The sequence below is a fragment of the Rhincodon typus genome, chromosome 6 (assembly GCF_021869965.1).
Source record: "Rhincodon typus isolate 14 chromosome 6, sRhiTyp1.1, whole genome shotgun sequence".
In the NCBI taxonomy this organism is placed as follows: Eukaryota; Metazoa; Chordata; class Chondrichthyes; order Orectolobiformes; family Rhincodontidae; genus Rhincodon; species Rhincodon typus.
Window position 1 is genome coordinate 9,068,522 of NC_063337.1, and position 11,322 is coordinate 9,079,843.

Genomic DNA, 11,322 nt, shown 5'->3' on the forward strand with positions numbered 1-11,322 from the left:
TAATCTAGGCCCGAAACGTCAGCCTCTCTGCTCCTATGATGCTGCTTGGCCTGCTGTATTCATCCAGCCCTGCACCTTGTTGTCTCATGAAGAAAAAATATACTTGACCTCATCCTCCCCAACCTGCCAACCACACATCCATCAGTTCATAACACTGTGATGAGCATGACCATATTGTTTCTGCATATGCCCAGCTCTACCACTACCAATCCTAACAAGACATGGGAACCCTGCAGCTAGTAAGTTACCTCCTGAAGTCATGGAGGCACCATTTTTAGGTCAACAGTCTGTTGGAATAATCCCCACTTTCCTGGTCCAAAAACACTCAAAAAAGCTTGACACCTTCCAGCCCGCTGATTGGCACAGCATCCACAAATTGTCAATCCCCGACCATCAATGTTCAGTAACAGTAGTGTGTACTATCTACAAGATGCCCTGCAGAAATTCACCAAAGCTTCTTAGACAGCACCTTCCAAACCCACGACAATGTCCGTCGAGAAGGACAAGGGTAGCAAATACCTGGGAATACCCAAACCACCTGCAATTTGCCCTCCAAGCCATTCACTATCCAGATGTGGCAATATATTGCCGTTCCTTCAGTGTTACTGGGTCAAAATCGTGGAACTCCCTTCCTAGCAGCATTTTGTGCATCTCTATGCAAAATGGACTGCAGTGGTTCAACTTTTTTTTCTTTATTCATTCAGGGAATGAGGGCTTTGCTGGCTAGGCAGCATTTATTGCCCATCCCTAATTGCCCAGAGGGCAGTTAAGAGTCAACCACATTGCTGTGGGTCTGGGGTCACGTGTAGGCCAGACCAAGTAAGGATGGCAGTTTCCTTCCCTAAAGGAATGTGCTTATGCAGGTTCGATCGGCTGAAAGGCCCCTTCCAAACTTTACAATTCTGTGACTCTTTGTTTTTTTTAAGGTAGCTCACCACCACCTTCTCAAGGTCAAATCAGAATAGGCAATAATTGCTGGCCCAGCCAGCGACACCCATGTTCCTTTACTGAATAAAAGTTTTACAGAATCAGTGTGGAACCCTGATGGGACTGGAGCATGTGGCTGCCAATCTCACTGCCTACTGGGAAAGAGCAGGTTCTCACCAGAGAGATGGCCAAGTCCCTCAGGAAGGTTTGCTTTGAGGTCTTAGATCTGAGGGTACTTCACTGCTGACCTCAAGTTCCCCGCGGGCAGGGCTTCAGTGCAGATAAGGGGGTATTAACAGAAGTAGGCAGGCATGGTGCATCCCAAAGCCAGCCCTCCTTGCAATGTTTCACTGCCGGTCATTTTCCTGGATGTCAGTTCAGTTCAGAAGAGCTATGTTCCTGCAAGTGGTTTTTAATGCAATTGAAACAACAATTGAATCCATTCAGAGATAGAAGGAACTGCAGATGCTGGAGAATCTGAGATAACAAAGTGTAGAACTGGATGAACACAGCAGGCCAAGCAGCATCAGAGGAGCAGGAAGGCTGACCCTTCTGAAGAAGGGTCTAGGCCCGAAACGTCAGCCTTCCTGCTCCTCTAATTGAATCCATTGATCTATGACTGGGGAGATGGCGTGGCAGTGATTGTGTTACTTCCACATTTAACACTTCTACTGGATTATCACATTATTAAAACCAAACATCTTTTATCACCCATTTTAATTTCACAGCCAGCAGAAAATTGCCTAAAAAGAAGCAACTAGGTTCTTTATGTTTTAATTATTTTTTTTAAAAAAATTAACTTTTCTTTATGCTGTTTCGCTCTCCCAGAGGGCTGCTATTTTCAACGTGACTCATTATGTAATTATCAATTCTTATCATCCTCCATCCTGTCTGGTTTAACGAAGCTTTGCAATGCATTCTAATATTTTCATTTCTACAATTCCTTATCATGTTGAAGCATCACAAAGCACTTTGCTTTATTAATTGACTGGTAAAATGCAGGAACAGCTGGTGTAGGAGGGAGCCTAGCAGCCATTTTATGGCAATAAACAGCAAGATTGACAGCAATGAGATGGATTACAAATGTGGTTGTTGTTTGAGGGAACATTGAGCAAAGGACTGGGAGGATTGATAAGCAAACAGCGTCATGGGATCACACAATTAAACAGGACTCGAATTTAAAATCTCATCCAAGGACGTTAGCTTGACCATGACGCCTCGTTCTCCCCTATACTAGAGTCGACTGACAGATTATCCTTTTTTTTTCATTATTCGTTCACAGAATGTGGGTGTTGCTGGCTGGGCTGAGCATTTATTGCCCATCCCTAGTTGCCCTTGAGAAAGTGGCAGTAAGCTGCCTTCTTGAGCCATCTACTGTAGGATTTTGACCCAGGATCCCAGGATTTTGACCCAGTGCCAGTGAAGGAACAATGATATATTTCCAAGTAAGGATGGCGAGTGGCTTGGAGGGGAACTTGCAGGCACTGATGTTCCCATGTTCCCGTTGCCCTTGTCCTTCTAGATGGAAGCAGTTGTGGGTTTGGAAGGTGCTGTCTGAGGATCATTGGTGAATTTCTGCAGTGCATCTTGTAGATAGTACACACTGCTGCTAGTGAGCATCGGTGGTGGAGGGACTGGATTCTTGTGGATGTGGTGCCAATCAAGCGGGTTGCTTTGTCCTGGATGGTGTCAAGCTTTCCGAGTGTTGTTGGGGCTGCACTCATCCAGGCAAGTGAGCAGTATTCCATCACACTCCTGACGTGGGCCTTGTAGATGGTGGACAGGCTTTGGGGAGTCATGAGGTGGATTACTTATTAACAACTATAGGAGATGAGGGAGGTGACAGAAAGGCTTGAAAATGAGAGGTGGGTTGGCATCAGCACCTTGCCATGTTCAAGCCGAGAAATCCCACAGGGGACCTTCCTGCCCTGCCTCCACTTGGAACTTTTATGTAATCATTAAATGGAAGCCTCAGGACTGATGATGGTTTATATCCATTCTGGTTCAATGGGCTGTGGGGTGGCCACTTTGTGCCATGAGTGACCAGCAGACTCATTCACATGCAATAGAAGTGGTGCTTGAAGGATTCCCTTTCTCTTGGAGCTACAGGCTCAGGTTTGTAATTGGAATGGAGTGGATTTCTTCCGTTCTACTCTGGAAAATTCATTTACAAATGGAGTTTGATGTTATCCCACGATTAATATTACAAGTCGACCATCGTGTCCCATTGCCCTTCCTCTGTACATCTATCTCAATCTTGCTTCTCATGTTAACAATCTGTGATGAACAGGTGCTGCTCATTCTACCTGTGCGCCTAAGCTCCATTGAGTAACAATTCATTTTGAATCTGTCAGATGCGTTTAAGTCTCTTGAGGTCTTTCTAAGTGCACAGCAGGCTGTTTGAAGGTACATACTGTGCAGTGCAGGAGAGCAATTGTTATTATCGGCAATTTGGTAGACTTGTGAATTTTCCTTTTTCTCCAAGAAGTCATTATTTCTTTATCACGGGTTTGTTGCTAATGTCGAGATAATAGTTGTGACTACCTGTGAAAATGACAGGGTGGTACGTTTCTGCCTTTTGATAGTGTTAACTTCGAGTAACAGTATAGTGTCAAATGTTTTGTTAACAGAATATCTTCGTCTCACAGAATGTGTGCCAGGAAAAGTGATATCTCCTTTGAGGAATGTTACTGTTTAATCTTTCTCTACATTGTCCTTTTATATCTGATAAGAAAGCATGGGTGATGGAACCATCCAAATTTCAGGCTTCTTGTCCCAGCAGAGGGGATGGCTAACAGTTTCATTTTGACACACTTTCAACAGTTGTGAGAGAAATCAGGAGAGCTGGGCAGAGTAAAAGAGAGAAGGAAGGCAACAGGGGCTTGACAGAGAAGACAAAGAGTTCTGACTCTCACATGTTCATGAACTTTTGCAACTTCCTTCCTGAGAGAATGACAGGTGTCGGAATATTGAAGAAGGTAGGTGCTTGACTGACAAGGGAGTCAAAGGGTATTGGGGCAAAGAGGGGAATGAGGAGATGTGGCGAACATCTGCAGTCGTTGTGAAATGGTAGTGTGGATTGGTCCATTCCTGCTCCAAGTTCACCTGTACATGTCCCCATAGTGTCACAGAGTCATAGAGTTCTGAGGAAGGGTCACTGGACCCGAAACGTTAACTCTGTTTTCTCCTTCACAGATGCTGCCAGACCTGCTGAGCTTTTCCAGCAACTTTGTTTTTGTTCATAGAGTTGTATGGCACACTCGCCCATACCAAACAGATAATCTAGTCCCATTTGCCAGCATTTGGCCCATATCCCTCTACACCTTTCCTATTCATATACCCATCCAGATACCTTTTAAATGTTATAATTATACCAGCTTTCACCACTTCCTCTAGCAGCTCATTCCATACAAGTACCACCCTCTGCGTGAATAAGTTGCCCATTAGGTCCCTTCTAAATCTTTCTTCTCTCACCTTAAACTTATGTCCTCTAGTATTGGATATCCCTACCCTGGGGGAAAAGACCTTGGCTATTCACCCTATCCATGCCCTCATGATTTTATAAACCTCTATAAGGTCATCCAATGCTCCAGGGAAAATAGCCCCAGCCTATTCAGCCTCTCCCTATAGCTCAACCCCTCCAACCCCGGCAACATCCTCGTAAATCTTTTTTGCACGCTTTCAAGTTTCACTACATTCTTCCCATAGCAGGGAGACCAGAATTGCATGCAGTATTCCAAAAATGCCCTAACCAATGTCCTGTACAGCTGTAACATGACCTCCCAACTCCTATACTGAACGCACTAACCAATAAAAGCAGGCATACCTAAAACCTTCCTCACTATCCTATCTACCTGCGACTCTATCTTCAAGCAACTATGAACCTTCACTCCAATGTCTCTTTGTTTGGCAACACTCCCCAGGAATCACAGAATTGTGACAACGCAGATGTAGGCCATTCGTTCCATCGTGCCTGCACCAGCCCTTCATCCTCATGGATGAGTTCAGTCACCAAAAGCTGAGCTGTCTGGAGATGACTGAGAAGTTGAGACGCTTGAGACTATGGTCCAAAGTGCTGTGCAGGAGATATGTATCAAAGGGCAGGAATATTTCTATCTCCAAGACCACTCCATATAAAGAAGGACCCCACATCCCATATCCAGGGTCTAGCCGGTGGGTGTGGGACTGAGTCAGGCCTCCCTTCAAACTCTGCTCCCTGCAAACCCTTCCCTCAGCAAGCCTGGCACTCTATCCACCTAATAGAACATACAACATAGAACATAGAACAGTACAGCACAGTACAGGCCCTTCGGCCCACAATGTTGTGCCGACCTATTATCCTACTAAGATCAAACTACCCTGCATACCCTACATTTTACTATCCTCCATGTGCCTATCCAAGAGTTGCTTAAAAGTCTCTAAAGTATCTGACTCCACTACCACTGCCAGCAGTGCATTCCACACACCCACCACTCTCTGTGTGAAGAACCTACCTCTGACATCTCCCCTATACCTTCCTCCGATCACCTTAAAATTATACCCCCTCGTAATAGTCATTTCCGCCCTGGGAAAAAGTCTCTAACAATCCACTCTATCTATGCCCAGGTCAAGCAATTACACCAAAGATCTAACTGGATAACTCCTTCCAAGATCAGCAATTCCAGCTTTCAATTTCCTCGGAGGAAGATGGGAGTTAGCTTCAAATTTCTATAATGACGTATGGACCTTTTCTGTGGTAACAACCTCCATTTTCCTTTCAGTGAGTTTCATCAGTCTTTCAGAACGTTGCAATTCCAACTCAGCAATTCTGAAGAAGGGTCACTGGAGCCGAAACATTAACTCTGCTTTCTGTCCACAGATGCTGCCAGACCTGCTGTGTTTTTCCAGCAATTTTTGATTTTGCACCTGTTGGAGTTCCTGTTGGAGTGCGTAATGAGAGATGTGGATATGCACTGTGGATCAAAAATGTATTTTTATTGAAGCTTCATCCCTCCTGTTTTGAATCACAGGTATCTCCGTGATGTTCAATGTTCCACAGACAGCTGCTCTCACCGTGTCCTGAGATCCACACTCAATGCCATGCAGCCTCACATGCACACTTTCGAACTCTCTCTCCAGCAGCATTGCAATACACTGGCTCAGGGCTGCACCACTCTGCAGTTCCACTCCATCCTTTGTCTCATTTGCCAGGCTAACTAGAAACTGTTTCTTTTCCTTTCAGGCATCGAGGCCCACAAAATGCAACAACTCAAAGATACTCATGGTGCTCCTGAACCTTCCTCCCCTCCCCTTCTCTCAGGCTCTATCCCCTCCCCCAATCCCACCTCCTGCCAGGTATTTACTATCCCTCCTAACCTTCTGTTCTCCAATGCTGAACATTCTGTACTCAACAAAGCTCTCAACTTTGATCCGTTACATCCCCACCTTAACGAATTTCGGGCACAACATGATGTCGAACTCTTCTTCCGCCATCTTCGCCTCCATGTCCACTTCTTTGGACAAGAGTCCTCTCCCCGTCCCACAGACCCCTTTGACCAGTTCCAACACTCTCCCGTCACCTGGAACTCTCCCTCTGGCCTTTGACCTGCACTCGATCTGTTCATTGAGAACTGTCGATATGATTCGGGTCGCCTCAATTTCTCTGCGCCCCCCTCACCAAATCCAACCTATCTCCTTCCAAATTGACTGCACTCTGAGCACTTAGATCCAACCCTGACTTTGATATAGAGCTTGTTGATAAGAGCGTGGTAGTCTGGCATACTGACCTCTACATTGCAGAGGCTGAGTGCCGGCTCTCAGGTACCGCCTCCAATCTTCTCCTGGACCATGACCCTAACATGGCATATTAGGCCATTGTATCAACTACGGTAACTGACCACATTTCATCTGGCGATCTCTCCCTCACTGCCTCCAAACTGATAATCCCCTAGCCCTGCACAGCTCGCTTCTAACTCCTTCCAAAAGTCCACCAACAGGACTGTCTGGGCAGACCCATTGTTTCAGCCTGCTCCTGCCCCAAAGAACTCATCTCTTCCTATTCTGACTCAGTCTTTTCTCCCCTGGTCCAGTCCCTGCCCACATACATTTGTGACTCCTCTGACCCTTTATGGTAGTTTCAGAACTTCCAGTTTACCAGTTCCAGCCGCCTCCTCTTTTCCAAGGGTGTACAATCACTTTTACACATCCACTCCCCACCAGGAGGTCTTAGAGCTCTCCGCTTCTTCCTGGAGCAAAGACCTGAACCATGCCCACCCACCACCACCCTCCTCCGCTTGGCTGAGCTCAACAAATTCTCTTTTAACTCCTCTCATTTTCTTCAGGTCATGAGGTCTTTAGGGGTGGCCATGGGTACCAGCATGGGCCCCAGTTATGCCTGTCTCTTCATGGGTATGTGGAACATTCCTTTTTCCAGTCCTATTCCGGCCTGCACCCACAACTCTTTCTCTGATACAACGATGATATAATCGCTGCTGCTTCCCTCTCTCATCCAGAATTGGAAAAGTTCAATGATTCATTTCCACCCTGCCCTCACTTTCACCTGGTCTATCTCTGACTCCTCCCTTCCCTCCCTCAACATTTCTGTTTCCATTTCTGGGGATAGACTGGCCTCTATTGTCCACAATAAACCCTCTGACTCCCACAACTGCCTGGATTATACATCCTTGCACCCTGCTTTCTGTAAAGACTCCATCCCAGTCTCTCAGTTCCTCTGTCTCTGTTGCACATGTTCAGCTTCGAAAAGGGAGCCTCCAAAATGTCCACTTTCTTCCTCAACCGAGGATTCCTCAGCACCATTATCGACAGGGGTCTCAATTGGAACTGACCCATCTCTCGCACTTCTGCCCTCACCTCCTCTCTTCCCTCCCTCAACAGCGATAGGGTTCCCCTTATCTACCTACCATCACACCAGCATCCACATCCAGCAGATCATCTGACGCCATTTCCATCACCTCTGACGAGATGCCACCACCAGACACATATTCCCCTCCCCTCCGCAGGGACCGTTCCCTCTGGGACACCCTGGTCCACTCTTCCTTCACTCCCAACACCTCCTCACAGCCCCACGGCACCTTCCCCTGTAACCAGTGAAGGTGCAACACCTGCCCATTTACCTCCTCCCTCTGCAGTATCCAAGGGCCCAAACATACCTTCCAGGTGAAGCAACACTTCACCAGCACTTCCCAGAATCTAGTCTACTGCATTCGCTGCTCACAATGTGGTCTCCTCTACATTGGGGAAATGAAGCATAGACTGGGTGGCCACTCCACAGAACATCTACATTCTGCTCGTAAAAAAGACCCCGAACTTCCAGTTGCCTGCCACTTTAACACACCACCCTGTTCTCTGGCCAACATCTCTGTCTCAGGCTTGCTGTAGTCCTCCAGTAAAGATCAGTGCAAACTGGAAGAACTACACCTCATTTTTCACTTCGGGACCCTGCAGCCCTCTGGACCCAGTATTGAGTTAAATAATAAAAACCAAAAGAACTGCGGATGCTGTCAATCAGGAACAAAAACAAAGTTGCTGGAAAAGCTCAGCAGGTCTGGCAGCATCTGTGAAGGAGAAAACAGAGCTAACGTTTCGGGTGAGGTTCTGAAGAAGGGTCACCGGACCCGAAACGTTAACTCTGTTTTCTCCTCCACAGATGCTGCCAGACCTGCTGAGTTTTTCCAGCAACTTTGTTTTTGTTCGAGTTAAATAATGTTAGGGCCTAAACTGTCCCATGTCCTAGCCCCCTACCCCACACACCAGGCCTTGTTATCACATAGTCTGCCATTACACACTACCTATTGTTAGCCACTAACAGTCTCCATTAACAGCTATTCACCCTCCTCGCCAGATCGTTATCCACTTCTTTGTCTGTCCAACTATTCTTCTCTGTCTTTGGGCTCTATCCCCACTTATCATTTACTCCATACCCCCTCCCCCGACCCTATCTTCTGCATATGGACCAACATTTTCCCAGCTACCATCAGTTCTGAGGAAGGGTCACCGGAACCGAAACGTTAACTCTGATTTTTCTTCACAGATGCTGCCAGATTTGCTGAGCTTTTCCAGCTCCTTCTGTTTTTGTGATAACAAGGTGCAGAGCTGGATGAACACAGCAGGTCAAGCAACATCACGGGAGCAGGAAAGCTGACGTTTCGGGTCTGGACCCTTCTTCTTCTTCAGAATGGTCTGCTGTGTTCATTCAGCTCCACACCTTGTTATCTCAGATTCTCCAGCATCGGCAGTTCCTACTGTCTCCTTCTGTTTTTGTTCCTGATTTACAGCATCCACAGTTCTTTCAGTTTTTTATGTATTTTTAACATCCTGACACACAACATTGTAACAGAGAAAATCATTGCAGATTAAGTTCAAGCTCATACAAAGAGTGACTAATAAATTCTTACCCCAGGAAGAATGAAAACCAGGAGGTGCTGCTTGACACTGTGGATGACTACATTTGAATGAGTGTTTTTCTTCAATCCTACTTTGTAAAGCTCCTCTGAGGGGATTTACAATATCGATAGCTAGAAAGCATGTGTTTTCAAAGTCCTGGAGTGAAACTGGGCACAGTTAGATGATCACACAGGAAAAAACCGTAAGCATTTTGGATGTTAACAGACCAAGGATCTCAAAGGAATCTCAATTTCATTTCCTAATTCCAGCCGCTACCATGACTCACTCATCTACATTTTTCAACTTGTAGCTTCTCCATAAAACGAATCGATCGTTGAATCTCGAAACCACGTTGTGTTCCTAATGCTACCCTTCCCCCTACTTTCAATTTATTTTTGTGTGAGTCTTTTTATTTGAGTCAGTTATCAAAATCTTAATTAAATCTGGAAATCTCTTCCTGCTAAAGGCTACGGACCTTGGGACAAATGTGAATCTTTCAAGATTGAGATGAACAGTTTTGCAGATTTTATATATGCTACGTATATAAGTCATATATATTCTATATATGTCGGAATGAGGAGTAGGAAGAGGCCACTCAGCCCGTCAAGCTTACTTTACTATTCTATCAGATCACAGCCAATTTGATTAATCCACATTCGTGCCTGCCTCAAAAACTTTCCTGTCGACAGGGCGTTGGACTCCAAACATTAACTCTGATTTTCTCTCTACAGATGTCACCAGAGCTGTTAAGTTTCTCCAGGACTTTCAGTTTTTGTTTTCAGGCTGGAGGCCTGTGACCAGCAGTGTGCCGCAAGGATCAGCGCTGGGTTCACTGTTTTTTGTCATTTATATGCGGCACGGTGGCTCAGTGGTTAGCACTGCTGCCTCACAGCACTAGGGACCCAGGTTCGATCCCAGCCTCGGGTGCCTGTCTGTGTGGAGTTTACACGTTCTCCCCCTGTCTGCGTGGGTTTCCTCCGGGTGCTCCGGTTTCCTCCCACAGTCCAAAGATGTACAGGTTAGGTGGATTGGCCGTGCTAAATTGCCCATAGTGTCCAGGGGCACTGTAGGGCTAGGGGAATGGGTCTGGGTGGGATGCTCTTTGGAGGGGCAATGTGGACTTGTTGGGATTGACTGGCCTGTTTCCACACGGTAGGGATTCTGTATAAATGATTTGGATGTGAATATAGGAGATATGGTTAGTAAGTTTGCAGACAACATCAAATTTCGTGGTGCAGTGGATAGAGAAGGTTATCTCAGAGTACAATGGGACCTTGATCAGATGGACCAATGGGCCGAGGAGTGGTAGATGGAGTTTAATTTAGATAAATGTGAGGTATTGCATTTTGATCAGGCAGGACATATACACTTAACAGTCAGATTCTGGCTAGTGTTGTTAAACAAAAAGACCTTGAGGTGCAGGTTCATAGTAACTTGAAGGTGGAGTCACATGTAGACAGGATAGTGAAGAAGACGTTTGGTACTCCTGCCCTTATTAGTCAGTGCCTTGAGTATAGGAGTTGGGTGGTCATATTGCAGCTGTTCAGGACATTGGTGAGACCACTTTTGGAATAGTGTGTTCAGTTCTGGTCTCCCTGCTATAGGGAAGATGTTGTGAAACTTGAAAGGCTCCAAAAAAGATTTACAAGGATGTTGTCAGGGTTGGAGGGTTTGAGCTATAGGGAGAGGCTGAATAGGCTGGGGCTATTTTTCCTGGAGTATCAGAGACTGAGGGATGAGCTAATAGAGATTTATAAAATCAAGAGGAGCATGGATAGGGTGAATAGCCAAGGTCTTTTTCCCAGGATAGGAGAGTCCAAAACTAGAGGCATAGGTTTAAGGTGAGAGGAGAAAGGGAACCTAAGGGGCAACTTTTTTGTACAGAGGGTGGCATGTGTCTGGAATGAGCCGCTGGAGGAAGTGTTAGAGGCTGGTACAATGGCAACGTTTAAAAGACCTCTGGATGGGTATATGAATAGGTGTAGAGCTGGATGAACACAGCAGGCCAAGCAG